Source organism: Lycium barbarum, chromosome 1 (genome assembly GCF_019175385.1).
Source record: "Lycium barbarum isolate Lr01 chromosome 1, ASM1917538v2, whole genome shotgun sequence".
Taxonomy (NCBI): Eukaryota; Viridiplantae; Streptophyta; class Magnoliopsida; order Solanales; family Solanaceae; genus Lycium; species Lycium barbarum.
The window spans coordinates 119833609-119849714 of record NC_083337.1 but is presented as its reverse complement, the minus strand read 5'-3'; the positions used below and the strand labels follow the sequence as shown (position 1 = coordinate 119849714).

The 16106-nt window shown below is 38.1% G+C and overlaps 1 long non-coding RNA gene across 1 annotated transcript; it reads right to left on the bottom strand.

Annotated features, from left to right (window-relative positions):
- Positions 1–382: 382 nt before the first annotated feature.
- On the bottom strand, positions 383–2069 carry LOC132645243 (uncharacterized). The gene is made up of 3 exons (XR_009584058.1): positions 1746–2069; positions 1210–1258; positions 383–440 (listed from the first exon to the last, which is right to left on the bottom strand). It is a non-coding gene; the product is annotated as an uncharacterized LOC132645243 (long non-coding RNA).
- Between the last annotated feature and the right edge of the window lie 14037 nt (positions 2070–16106).

Here is a 16106-nt window from a genome sequence, read left to right as displayed (position 1 = left end):
ACCGAAGAACAATATGGAAACTTGCAAGAGAACTCTAAGATTCACAACGTTGTCATGTATGTATATATCCAGATAAACTCTCATGCGGAGTCACAACAAATCAATTCATGAAATGATACGCAAGACGACAAGGCTGCCACTACATATCAATGTCATATACAAGCCGACAAGGCTGCCACTACAGACGAAAATCATATCATAGCACATCGTATAGACACAGCTGAGTAGAACTTATACACAACCCACACATATGTCTACAGACCTCTAAGAGTATCGATAGCGAAATATGACGGGACAAGGCCCCGCCGTACCCCTGGATAAACATCTACATATACATCATAAGATCAGAATCAAAAGTCTAGACTCCGGAACAACGGAGCTCTCCAAAACAGCTGAGTAGAAATCCTATGCTGAAGGGTCACCAAACCGACTATCTGTACCTACGGGCATGAAACGTAGCCCCCCGAAGAAAGGGGGTCAGTACGGAATATGTACTGAGTATATAAAGCATGAAATACAGTAAAGAGGATCATAACTGAAATAGAGATTACCAGAAACAAGTATGACTTTTAAAACATCAATACACTTGCCTTATGAAATGAAAATCATGCATATCAATATCATATATCATATATCATATATATAACGTGTCCTGGCCCTCTAGTGAGGGACTCGGTGAATAAAGTTGCCACATACCATCCTTGGCGCCATAATCACACCATCACATCATCACACTATCATATCATCACATCATCACATATATATATATATATATATATATATATATATATATAATGTGTCCCGGCCCTCTAGTGAGGGACACGGTGAACAATGCAGTGAAACTATGCACGAAACCATGCCCGAGACTCAGTGAAAGACATATTGAGGCACGCACGAGCAGAGTAGTGAGCAACTATATGCAATTTAAATCATATCTGAGACTCAATGGAATAATAAAAATGAACCATCATTTGCAAATCAAGACAATAGTCATATCAAATACCTTTCGAATGTCACTGTGAACTATATCAAAATAGAACTCTGGAACCATATGTACGTATCAAAACATAATAAAGTAAGTTCTGGGAATCAAGAACATTAGCCATCCTAGTGGCTCTAAGAATAGGAATTCCTTTGGAACCATATACACATCGTCTGTTCGTTTCATAAAGTTCATGCCAAAAAGAAAGAAGGGTTAACTTTACATACCTTGTCTCTTCTCAAGTTAACCATAACTTAGGTCTTGGGCTTCACCAATCTACAAATAATACCAAATATGCCAATAATTAAATTAGGATACTTTTTCAAACTGATCTGTAATTATTTAGAAGTCTAGCGATATTCGGTCATCATCTTCCCTAAAACACAATAATCCTCGTGATTCCAACTTAGCCAAAATATCAATCATCATACCAACAACAATATCAATAAATACATATCCAAATAGAATTGCATCCATTCTTAAATCACCTCCAAAACAGCCCAATATACATTCCTATACCGATACTTGTATACACTTCTTTATTTTCGTATATACATAGTATAGCAACAAGCACAATAACAACAACTACAGCCAATCCCACGATACTCTAGCACACCAAACAATCTATAGCAACCACCAAACAGTCCACATGATAACAATAACAATTTATCCGATTTCCCGCAATTAATTTCGTAGTTCCCGTCTCTCAATTTATCTATGACCTGGTCGAATTTAAATATATTTAGTAGAGGAGAATTCTTACCTTATTTTCCAAGAAATACTCTTCTTCAACCTTACTTCATTTCGAAGAAAGCCCGAATTCAACAACGAACTTGGTACGCCAATCCTTGATTAAATATGTCGAGTGACTATAATGAGTCAACCCTTCCATTAGATGTCTGCCCTTGAATCCGAGTCAACATGAAGAAATTCTTTCAACCTCTAGGTGTTAGTCCCAAATTTATAATTCTACTTCGAGCATGCAAATGATAAGCACCTAATCTTTTTGGTTCATATCACTCTTTTGCTTCAATTGTTGTATATATTGAGGGTGATGGATTTTGGAGATTAGATCTCTAGTCGTGGAAGTTACTAAAGGCAGTAGATGAACTAAATACTAATCCTTTTTGTATATCAAAAAAAAAAAGTTGTTTGGTGTACCTTTTGTTAAATAGCCACGTACTATGTCCAGAATAAGTGTTGTCAATACGTTCTCCCTCTAATAAAATGACTACTTAAGTACTAAGATATCTATGCATGTAATTTGATAAAATAATGGAAAAGTGGTGAGCTTACCGTGGATGTATATCCATAGATATAAAATTCAAATTTTCCAGCCTAATATTAAGTGACTTGGCCCATAACTTTCTATACATATCTTTGACCAACAATGTATAATACGTGGCAGATTTATGCACTACAATTTATCTTGATCATCAATCTCATTTAGCTTCTCAAATACATTTCAGCACAAGTGATGAGTTATTAAGAAATTTTAGATAGTGCCACCACTACTTTTCTGTGCGTGTGTATAATTTCACACTTGTTGCCACTTGTCAAGATCCATATGGATTATATCCACATAATACTTATCCCATTGTCTTAATTAATTTCTTGCCTTCCACTACAATCCCCCATTTAATCAATTGCACACATAATTAATTCCTTGATCACTATTTACTTAAATAAAAATTATTTCTCCTTTCAACACACCTTATATACTCATTATCATAATCGTGTTGTAGAACTCTTGTTACATCCGACATTTTTGCTTATTCGAAAATTAGAGATAATTTGACTTGTAATGAATAAGGCCACAATTGGACCTTACTTGGTGTGGATATATAGGTTATGAATACGATGGTGTGGAATTTCGAAAGGTGGCCAAGAGCAAAAATCGGAATTTTGGAAACTTGCTCCATAAATTACAAAATTAGCCAACTGGGCTCAAAAGAAAATAAGAGAAAATGAGGCCCATTTGGGGAGAGGCCCAACCGGCCATAAGTAAGTGCCAAGCCCATCATAAATTAATTAAGAGGTTAATTATTTATACATGGATAAGTGTCAAGAAGCTTCAAGAAAAAGGAATCAAGAACAAACAAAAAAAAATCAAAGAGAGAGAGAGAGGGCATTTCGGGTTTAAGAGAAGAGAAAAGAAAAGGAAAGAAAAAAATCCCAAGCTTCAAATCTTGATGCAAAAATCTATAATTTTCTTGAATTCTTACTAAGCACAAAGCCCTCTACAAAGTGGTATAAATATTGAGGCCAAAGGTGACCTTGGTGACAAGTGAAAAAAACTTGAAGAAAAGGTAAGAATTTTACCATTCCTATGCCATGAAATATATGTATGTATGTTGTAGTATGTGTGAATGAATGAAAAGCATGAAAACTTTGTGTGTTGGAATGAGAGTGGGTTGGCCGAATGTGTGCATGAATTGTAGGTTCAAGTATGGCTTGAATTCATGTTGTAATTTAGTTGTAGTATGGTGGAAATTGTATTAGAAATGAAAGTGGAATGAATTAGTGAAAATTGGAAAATATAGGAGGTGGCCGTGTGGTATTGTTATATGGTGATGGAGTATGAATTTGATCTTGTTTGTATGCTAAGTGTGTTATGGTGAAGTGAATGGAAAAACAACAATCTTTATTGTCATGGAAAAATGGTTATCAAGTTGTTGTAGGAAAACATGCAACTTTGTTATGATTTATGTAAAAATGGAAATGCAAGTATCAAGAGGCAAATCATGATTATTGTTGATGAATTTGGAAGATGGAAATATATAATGAACTTGTAGGTTGAAGGTTAGGAAAAATTGGAAAAGTAGTGGCTTAATGGAAAGTTTGAATGTTTGCATATCTTATGAATATTGTGTGAAAATGGTATGGATGCCTCCGATGTATGTTGTAATGATTTTGATGGATGATGAATATGAAAATAACAAGTTTGGTTTGGAAATGTAAGTTGGAAACGAAAGATGTTTCGTTATGTCGAAAGATGGCTAGTGATGCCATAGTGTATGTTTTAATGTCTGTTATTGTTTTGATGTTGTCTCTGGGTTGTTGTGTTGATGAATTGAGCCGAGCTAAGTCTCGGGGATGTCTTATATACAGAGGAAATGCTGCCGAAATTTCGGTAGGCAAGTATGTGTTAAGTTGAATTATTGAAAAGTTTGAAACTAACAAATGGTAAACTTGACCATTTCTAGATTTTGGACGAAATTGAAGTCGACGCCAAGCGAGCGTAAGGCGCTATCGAGGTATGTGAAGCATTTCCCTTTGTTCCTAGGCATGTTCTGGATGTGATAGGCTCGGCCGCGAGCCTTAAGTACGACTCCGTTCCCCGGAATTCGAGACGGAAAACCGCTCCAATTCCTTCAATCCAATTGAAGCTATTTTCTTACAATTGCCTTTAAAATGAATTTTTGTATGAAACTTCCCTAAACGGAGTCGGAACACTTCCAAACGATTACGGATGACCTCATAAGGTCTATTGTCGGTAAATTACATATGTTGCCTCGAGTTGGTCCGAGGCGGGCCCACAAGGCCCGATATCTTCTGTAATACTTTAAATACTTCCATTTTGTCCGATTTTCTCAGAAAACAATTGAACTATTATTTTGATTGTGATACAACTATTTTTATGAAATTCTTACAAAATGAATTCTGAACATCTGAGAATTCGATTCTGATAATGATCTGTCGTGCCTTCCCAAGTAGGATGTAGGCGCGTACTATGCATACTATCTGGATACTCTGATTTTGGCTCGCCATTTGGCACCCTTCAGTCTGATTGAGTCGGTATGTGAGTCTGTATGTATGTGGTTTCTCATGGATCTGTTCGTGGCTGTCTCAATGCATTCCTTCACTACGTCCCGGGCCAGGTTCTGTTATCGTGCATATTCCTCTGCATTGTTCACCGCGTCCGTCGGTGTGCGGGCCGGGATTTGTTATATCTGTATGATTATGATATTATGATCTGTGTATGGGGATGGCGGCCAGGATGGCATATGATATGATCTGATCTGATCTGATTCTGTCTGTCCACCGTGTCCCGTACTAAGAGGGTCGGGTTCTGTTACCGCACCCCCAGACAGGGCCGGAATCTGTATGTCTGTATGCATGTGCCATCAGTATTTATATAAGCACATGCCTCTGTATGATTCTGTATGGTTCAGTATGACTCTGCACTACTCTGCATGTATAATTCTGTCTGTCCGTCTGGCTTCTGATTCTATATGTCCGTATGGATTCTGATTCTGCTCGTCTGTTCGGATTATGATTCCATCGGTCTGTCCGAACCATGATTCTGTTTATCTGTATGGACCACGATTCTGTATGTCTGTCTGGATCATGACTCTGCCCGTCTGTCTGATGTATGGTTCTGTCCGTTATATTTCTGTGACTCCGGTTCGGACTATGATTGTATCTGTTATGTTTCTGCTTTACATGCTCGGTACATTTTTCGTACTGACCCCCGTTCTTCGGGGGCTGCACTACATGCCCGCAGGTACAGATGCACCAGGGGATACGCCGCCAACGTAGGTTTCTGACTCTGCTGTTCGAAGAGCTCCTTTGATCCGGAGCGTACACTTTTGGTATATATCTTCTGTTTTTCGTATGTTCTGTATGTGTGGAAATTCTGGGTACGGCGGGGCCCTGTCCCGTCATCTGATTCTGTATGTCTGTAGAGGCCTGTAGATAGATGTGTGGGTTACGGGTTTCGTCTGTATGTTAGCCTTATCGGCTTATCTGTAAATGTCTGCATGTTCAGGTATATATATATATATATATATATATATATGTTTGCGCGCGTGCCGTATCTGTATCGGCCTACTTCTGTAACATCTGTTTGAAAGAAAAAAAAATATGTATGATACGAAATTCGGTCAGGTAGGTATGTACGGGTACCCAGTTAGGGTACCAGTCGCGGCCCACGGGGTTGGGTCGTGACAACTCTAATCCATAGCCTCTTTATACATACACCAGATATTATTCTCAATCACCGTCATCACACTTTCTAAGTCCTAAATTATTTCAGAACTTCATTCTTGTATACACCGAGTTCTTGATTTTCATGCTTGAATATGACCAAATCCTTCAGGCTCGGGTAAATTTGCTCATGTTGGATGATTCAATTTCCTAGTCCAAAAATACGGGATATCATAGCTTGGACCGTATCCCATTCGAATAAATTTTGAACCTCGACGAAACTTATTTTCTTCAATTGGTTTAACTTCAAATCCTTATGACACACATGTACTCACTCTAACAACCTATAAGCTTGGGGATAACCACATTTCCATTAGTAGTGTCATTTAACTAGTACGCTTTCCAACGCACGAAAATACGGGCTGTAACATCCTCCCCCCCTTTAGAACATTCGTCCTCGAATGTTAAACTAGTCCTGTATAAATATACTGGTTATGGTGATCTCATAACGAAACAATTGTAACTCGAACTCATCTATCATGCTATGCTTCTCTTTACTTAGCCGAATGCCATTCTCCACTTGACATCTATTAATATTGAATTTCCAAAAAAAGTGGTCATAATTCAGCTACTTTCGTAATTGACTGCAACTTACTATATCCAGCTATACTTGAAGCTTACGTCGCGTTTTTCTTGTTTGGAGTTATCCTTCTAATCCTTTGGCATGCACTATCTTAACATCTCCTTGGAGTAGTTGAAAATGAGTTTTCTTCTTAGTAATGAATCTCGGTTGTAATACGCCCTTGACACCTCAGGAATATCCTTTCAAGAGATATAAGTGAGTCACTCTCCTGATATGATTCTCCTTGATAATTGAATTCGTCGATTCCCCCTTTTTTTTTTTTTTGCCTCAACTAGTCTTGAAACCTTTCATCTTTATCGTTACTTCTTCCCATAATCTTAATGGTATGTACAGTCATTATCTCTATACCCACATTATTAAATCACTGTCTTCTAGTAACCAGCTCGTTCTGATCGTTTGCTTAAACCATTTCACAATTTCCCTTAATCAAACTTATAACACTTTAGGCACATCATATCATGTCGTTTCTTATCATATTCCTTTCCCTTCCTTTATTCCCCCTTTGATTTTCTCATATCCTACTGTAGGAGATTTTTCTGTCCCTTCTCCTTTGCTACTTGTAATTCGCAATATCATTAGCAAACAACTCTGTTGCCAACATCTTAATCTCTAATCCAGTATAGTATCGTTATCCTTTATAATATCTCTTAAGTTACTCATTTCCATTCTCTTGTTGTATTCTCTCTTTTTATAAGCACTCATTTTCTAACGTCATATTATTCAAGATCTTTACAGATGATTAGAATCACTGTTTCAAATACTATCCTGACTTCTATCTATTTGTTGCTGGTTTTCAGAGCTTACTAACTTGTTTCAGCAAGGGATCTCACCTGAAATTTAAGCACCTATATCAAATATATTTTAGTGTCAATTGTTTCCATCTTACACCTGCATTTCTCTCATCCGCTTCCCCCCTTTAGGTTGTACTTAGAGCCCGTTTGGATTGGCTTATAAGTTGCTTATAAGCTGTTTTCTGTTTTTTTGAGTGTTTGGCTGGCCAGCTTAAAGTCATTTTGTGCTTAAAATAAGCTCAAAAAAATAATTGGGCCCATTTGACTTAGCTTATCTAAAGCAGCTTATAAGCTGAAAACAGCTTATAAGCCAAAAAAAATAAGTTAGACAACCCCAACTTATTTTCTTTAGCTTATAAGCTGTTTGCAGCTTATAGGCATAAGCCCATCCAAACAGGCTCTTATACCATTATTTGTTTATATTCTGCCCCATATCCCCATTTCCCATCTCAAATTCATCTGATCCTCTTTCCAATTCACTTGGTATACTGTACCATATCCATGTCTTTTCTTTATAATTTATAACTTTGATTATCCACGTACGAAACCTTAACAAAATCTCGAAGCGACTAGAACCTTTCTATGTATAGTACAAAATCTCATCTAATAATCTGTAATCGAATAATCTAACCAATGTAGCAACTCATCTGATCTTATAACCTTATCGTTATACAATACCTTTAAGCTCGTAGTTATATATTTCCCTTTCGTTCTATACCTATACTCAATAAATTACGTCTATCTTGGGTGCTTACTTTAGTATTCCCTTACCATTTCTTCAGTCTATGTCCATCCTTTATTCTGTACACGAGGATTCTTACGCTACTCCTGTATACTTCAGAAAACACTACTTCTACATAACCCCTTTCTTATTTTCATAGTACATTCTGTTCATCCCTATTTGTTCTCATCATACCAGTCATTTATTGCACTCATTTTGCCTTGTTGCTCATCTTTCTGTAGCTTGGTCTTTCACTTTTATATTACTTGTGTTCTCGGCTACGTCATAACCTGTTATTACACTGCTATCTCACTCGCTTTCTTCTTATTTCTCCCTTTTTTTTTATTAACTCTTTCTCTTCCGGTGCTCGCTTTCACTTTCGTTGCCACTTGACTTTTATTCTGAACTTTCCCTATAGAACTTTGTAAGTCTTTATTATTCGTTCTACATTTGCCTTTCCGTTTCACACCAATCATATCGCATTCTTTAGTTACTTCCTTGCTAGGCTTTACTCATTTCTATAGCAATCCTTATGGTGTTCACAGTACATCTTGTTCGTAATCCATCCTATAATGTATCACTTCTTAATCTTATTCACGATTCTTACTATATTTTAATTACACTCTGTGGACTAGGCGTACTTAATCCTTTACCCTTTCTGATCAATATTACCCTTAATATCTCACATGCTATCTTATCAATACCTTCATAATTTGTCATAACTCTTCCTCCTCCGTACTTTTATCTCAATCATACTACTACTCCTTTTAATTGTAAATTCGTCGTGACTTATCCCTGCTTATCAGTTCAGTCGATACCTCAATATCACCTTCTATTAAGATTTTCCACCTTTTACAGACCATCTCTTAGTATCACAAGACTTTCTGAATCATCCTAGCATTTCACCAAAAACATATGAAATACATGATCCTAGACAGCCCACAAGTTTAAGTTTTCCTTCAAGCAGTTCTATCTCCACATAGTTGATTAAAACTAATAAACTCAAAGAACACAAGAACATTCCCACTCCAGGGTTACATCACCATGAAGCGTCCTCCGAAACCACCACCAGAAGAAAAACTAGAATCCGACAAGCACTACAGGACGTTTAGTGCTTGATTCACATGATTTACCTCCATATTTATTCTTGAGTCGTGAACGAATCATCTAGTTCATAAACTACCTGCCGTATGCTCTGTATTCTTCCAATGAAGTGGAACTTAATTGCTGGACGTTTTTGCCCTTCAATATGAGCTTTTCTAAGGTAAGAATGTGGCTGGAAGTATTCTGGTTCGTAAATGAATTCCAAACTTTGTTGCTCGTATATGCTGCTTCGAAATAACATTTTCCAAATAAGAACGGTGCCTCTTACGGATGACATGGAGGATACCTCTTAAACTTTAATCCAACATGATAAATTTACCATATCGATACCGACCTCATAATTACTATTACTATCAATTCAACGGTTAACTTATTCCTCGAAGTCAGCTGTACTCACCACTTAGTCAAATCCTATCATTACTATCGACACGACCTTTCAAGAATATTACAAACTTATATCTCATTACCTTTCCATTTATAGGAAAATTTTGGCAGAGTTTCGTCTGTATTTCATACTATCTCAAAACCTGCACGCAGGAAATACCAACAATGCCTCACAGGGCCAACATATATACGCATATATCATATCGTATCATAGCCACACAGGGCTCCCGATTTCCAGTGAAAAGTATAAAGGTGTCGAAACTTACCTCACATATCGCACCTCGAGACGTACCTGATCCTTTAACGACCTGTCCTGTTATACCTTCCTATCTACTCTTCCCTTTCATTCTTCAACTTTACGTTTCAATCATACTTCAATATTCTTACCTTATCCAACATGCCTCTTTCGCACTGTTACTTACCTGTGTACTTTGTAGCTTCCAATATCGACAGTCGCTTCCTTCTGTTGATGTTGTTCTTCAGCTAAAATCAAAGGTTAGTATAAGGAATTTCATTTCCTATGGCTGGGCTCTATCGCACGATCTTAGATATGAAAGAAAGGTAACATCCTAAATGTCCTGTAGCTTCCTGTTTATAGATGTGGTGCACAACACACCGATAAACAAGACTTTACTAGACATGGTCTGTAGACACTCCGAGGATGAACTGCTCTGATACCACTTTTGTCACGACCCAACCCCGTTGGCCATGACTAGGGTCCGAACTGGACACCCGTATACGTACCTGTTAGATATAGTGTCACGACCCAACCCCGTAGGCCGTGACTAGTGCCCGATCTGGGCACTCAAACGCATTTTAGTATATGGCAGAAGCCGACAAGGCTTTATTTCAAATTTAGATAATTTCTAGAAAAATTTCGGCAGAGTTTCCTTTGTTTTACGGACTATCCCATGTACCATGCACGCAGAAAATACCAACAAAGGCCACACAGGGCCAACAAAGCAACATTTAAATATATGCGGACCGGCCGCCGCGGCGAATGGGATCGCCCAAACACAACATAAGCACACAACTGTACAGAGAGACCCCAACCCACAAACATGTCTACAGACCTCTAAACAGACCGACAGAATCATATGACGGGACAGGGCCCCGCCGTACCCATGAACGAGAGTATACATATATAGAAATGACAGACTGTACCAAAAGATGGCTCTGAATAAAAGAGCGCTCCAAATGGCAGAAAAGATATCCTAGCCGGACGGATCGGCAAACCTGTCGTCGGTACCTGCGCGGCATGAAAATGCAGCCCCCGAGGAAAGGGGGTCAGTACGAAATATGTACTGAATATGTAAAGCCTGAATTACGGAGACAAAATCATAACTGGTACAGAACATACAGAAAGTAAACAGAAAATCCAAAGTATCAGATACATAATTTCAAAACATGCAGAGTGTGTACAGAAACATATGTCATATCAAATCCGGCCCCTGCCAAGGGACTCGGCAGACAGAACGTGGCCACCCTCCCGACGCTGGTGCCACAACACAGAAGAATCAGAATAGGGGCATAACCCCGTAGCATAATATGTCATAGCAAATCATATCAGAACAAGCGGACATGGCACATCATACTCCACCAACCCATGTACGCGTATACCTGCCCCCTCACATCGAGGCACGTCGAACAATGAAGAGGATCACGCTTGACAACATATCCTGGCCCGGGCACAGTGTGGGAAACATTGGGGCATCCACGAATGGAGTAGTGAGAGACTAATGCAATTAAAATATCATAAATGTTTTAATAGACTCGATGAGGCATACCAAAGACAAACCGATCCAATGAAGTTGTTATATCCCGTATTTTGAATGTCAGATTATTTGCTGAGGTGGGACCCACACATCGAGATTTTTTTTGGGACATCTAAAAATTCATATGAATCACATGTGAGAAGTTAAACACGACTCAAGAAGGACCCTTGGGCCAAATCAAAGTGGAAGTCCTCCAAACGAATATTTTTAAGAAAACGTTTTCGGGTGATCTGACTTCAAGGGGCAAAAACGGTATTATAAGTTTGGAATTTGGAAAAGTACCAAGAAATAGAAGTTGTAGATAATTGAATTAGCTTTCCAACCATAGGTCGTGGGTCCCGAGGTGACGTTGGTACAAGGAGATATGATCGTTTTAAGGTCGAAAGGTCAGTGGGCTAGGCCCAACTCGGGACCAAACCGAGTTGGCCCAAAAAAATCAAAAAAAATAATAAGGCCCAAATTTGTGAGGCCCAACCGGCCATGGTTATGGCCCAAGCCAATATTAAATAAAATTTGGTCAATAAAAGGATGACTAAGTCATCCTTATCACAATAGGTTCTAGAGGTTTCAAGAAAAGAAGAACAAGAGAAAGAAGAGAGAAAAGCTTAAGGCCATTTCGGCCATAGAGAAAGTCCATGAGAAAAATTGATAAAAATTCTTCAAAAATCAATCCCTACCAAGTAAAGGGTGCTTAACAAGGTGGAGTTGTTGTTGGAGCAAGAAAGGTTCAAAATCATACAAGTTGCCAAGTTGTAGTCAAGTGAGAAGTTGAAGAAGAAAAGTGAGTTTTGATCTTTCTTTATGTGTTATGAATGGTTTATATGTGTTGTAGTATGTTAAAATGGATGACATTCATGAAAGAGATAAAAATAGGGGTGTGGCCGTGAGGTATGGAACATGTATATGTGTGTAGAAATTGTATTTTAATTAATTTATCTAGTGTTTGGTTGTTATTGTTGTGAATGATATGTGGAAAATGGAAGTTGAATAAATTTGGAGAGGTTGTAGTGTGTATGCTTGATGTTGGCCGTGTAGTTGTAGAGTAATATGGAAGAAAAGGAGTCAATTCTATTTAATGTTTTGGTTGTAGTTGAATTGTGGATGCTAGATTGCTAATGAATGCATAATAATCTTGTGAAGTTGAAGTAGGTGGAGGTTTGTTTTAGAAGTTATGTGAATTGAATGTAATGTTCTTGCATGCATGGAAGGTAATGTGGTTAGTATGATGTTGTTGGAATATAGATCATGAGGTTGTGATTGTTTTCATTAAAGTTAGAAAGTTTTTGGAAGAAGTAGTAAGTTGATTGAATATGGAAGTTGTTAGTATTGTTGTTGTTGGAATTGTGGTTGATATTTTGGCCGGGTTTGAATTCCCGGGATTGTTGTTGATTGAAATTAGCCAAGTTGAACTTGGTGGGATGGAGTATTTATAGGGGAAGTGCTGCCGAAATTTCGGTAGCCAAATGTTTCCTTAAGAATTCAACTCTAAGTATCCTAATAAGAGTTTTGGTAAACATGACCAATTTGCAGATTTTGACGAGATTGCAACGTGAATTCGGAATAGCAAAAGAAGCGGAAAGAGGTATGTAAGGTTTCACCCTTCTTTCTATGGCATGTCTTAGACGGAATAAGTTGGGTACGCGCCTCGGGGACAACTCTCTTCCCCGGAATCCGCATCCAAAGTTTTCCACTTTTTGTTCAATAGAATTGAACTAGAAAGTGTGCAAATGATGGAAAGACCTCTTAAACCCCTAGAACTTGCATAAGTGGGACCCGATTACCCTAGGACCCTCACAAGTAATGACATGACACGTAATATATGTAAATCATATACGTCACCCCATCCGGCCCGAGGTGGGCCCGCTACTCTCGGATATTTCCTTACAGTCTTGCTTGACTTACTTGAAGTGAATCTAAAGGGAACCTTTGATCCCGATTTCGTTACCAAATGATAAATACTATGACTCCTCTAACGAGGGCACTTCCATGACGATAATGATAACAATGATGTTAGATAAGAGAATATGCCTATGATACGTACTACCGGAACGACTCTATGACTAAGATGACTGAGCTAAGTATCTTACGTAAACATGAAAATGATAAACTAATTTTTGAATCTTATTTATATTTCCTAGCTATGACTTTATTTTCTAAAAGATTTCAAAGTCTATGAACTGTCATCTATGATGCCCCGATTTCATTCTACGTTTACTTTAATATTATTCCCCGTTGGTAGTCTCACCTTAAAATACTCGTTCCTTCAAGGTGAGACAAAGCGATCACGAGTATTCTATAATATAATTGGAGGTCACCGACCTTACGTCCCTCCGAGGACTACATGATTCTTCTTCGGGCTTTCCTGCGTGCCTATGAGACATATGTATATAGGATACGTAAATGCATATAAGACATGTAAATGTATGTAAGATATGTGTATATATTTTTAAAACATGCACATGACGAAAGAGCTAGAGCGCTATAGACGCTGATACATGCACATGATACACGTATATGTATATGATAAAAGCACTAGAGCGCTATAGACGCTGATGTACCTACACGACACACGTATATGTATATGATAAAAGAGCTAGAGCGCTATAGACGCTGATATATGTACATGATATATGCATGTGTATACGGGGAAAATGGAGGTAAGGGTAGAGCGTTATGAACGCATATCCACCTGATCAGTTGGCATTACATGATATGATATCGTCCCGGACGCGGGATGCCCGGACGCGGGATGTGTATATTTATGGTTAAATGGATCGGCTGCCGACGCCTCGGCAATATGAGATGTCCTATTTTATATGTATATGTATATGAACAAGGAAAGATTCTTAAAGGAAAGCTAAGTACGCATAGCACCTGCCAAGGGTATATATATATACAGGTTATGTTTCTACCTCAGGACATGTGCTATTATTCTCTTATGTCATTATTTCCGTTTTATACTTTCCGTATGCTACTATTCATGCCTTACATACTCGGTACACTATTCGTACTGATGTCCCTTCTTGTGGACGCTGCATTTCATGCCGCGCAGGTCAGCAGACAGGCGGATTTGATCCTTAGAAGCTCTACCAGCAGTGTTGACAGTGCTCCAGTTATTCCGGAGCCTCACTTCCTTGGTACTATTTTGTGTACATATATTCGGGCACGGCAGTACTCAGCCCTTTCTATGTATAAACGTACTATGTCTAGAGGCTCGTAGACAGATATGTACAGTCAGTTAAGTATAGTTAGGTATATGGTGTTTTGGCATGCTAATGTTGATGTATAAGTGATAACGAAGTTTATTAGTCTATGTTCAGAATGACGCCGCTAATGTTAATGTTAAAAAAAAAAAGGCTCTGTTTACATGGCTTGCTAAGAGGTAAAGGTAAAACGATAGACAAGGGGTGCTCGGTACAAGTATCGGGTACTCGTCACGGCCCCTAGACGGGTCGTGACAGAAGTCGGACGGGAACATAATAAACGAGTTTCGGATATTATAATGAATTACAGAAGTATAACCTTTCTGAAATCGTTCCGAGTGTCAAAACAATTTATCGGACTCAATGGAATATTTAAAACAATGTTTGTTGGGTAATTAGAATAGTAGTCAAAACGTTTCTTTTAAGAACTGCTCGAAAAGAAGACTTAAGTACATTAAGGGCAAAACCGGGAATAGCGGGCCCACCTCGGGACAAACAAGGCGGCGGGCTCAAATTATGCCCTTTTAAGCTTATGGGGTAACCTAAAAAGGTTCTACGGACATTCTATAGCTTTCCAAGTAATTTAGAGAAAGTTTGCATAATTTCAGGGAAAGCACACCAAATGGGCTCAATCTTACTGAAGGAAAAAGTGAGATTTTCAATTGCGGATTCTGAGGGGCAGAAAGTCTTCCGAGGCCCGAATCCAATTCTACTACACTTAGGCATGCCAAAAGAAGGATCGGGGTAGCTTTACATACCTTTCAAGCTCCTTACGCCTCTCCAAACTCACATCCCGTTTTGTCAAAAATCTGCAAATGGTCAAGTTTACCAATTGTGGGTTATAGATTCTACGAATTCAACTTAACTCATATATGTCTACCGAAATTTCGGCAGCACCTCCCCTATACATATAGCACCCCCGAGAATTCAACTCGGCCAAAACAATCATCAACAACCCAACAACAACACCCACAACAACAACAATCAATATAATACACAATATGACATAACTAGTTCTACTTGCCGACATAATGCCTTAGCCTTTATTTCATCTTCAATTTCCAAACAAATCTCAATGGTTTCACATTCGTCATTAATCTAGATCATCACAATATAGTTTAGAAGCATTTCATATCGCTTCCTTAAATTATACACGCGATCTACATAATATACAAACTTTCCACCAAAGTCATATTTCATCCAAAGCTTCTAATCTTTGGCATACATATTCATGACATGTTTTCATCTTCCAAATTCATCAATAATCATCATGACTTGCAACCTAACAACTTCATTTTCGGAATGTCGTAAGATCGTACTAAAATGACATAAGCTTCTACATTCCTTTTCAATACAAACTTATATCATTTTATCTTCATTTACATTGCAAGCATCACAATAACACAACTAACATATTAAAAAAAATTAATTCATTAGCATCCTACCAACACCATACCACACGGCCAAACCCCTATATTTCAACTTCAACCAAATTTATTTAACTCTCATTCTCCATATGAATTCCATCATACACACAACTAGAATACAACATAAATTTCAACTCATTTCACTTA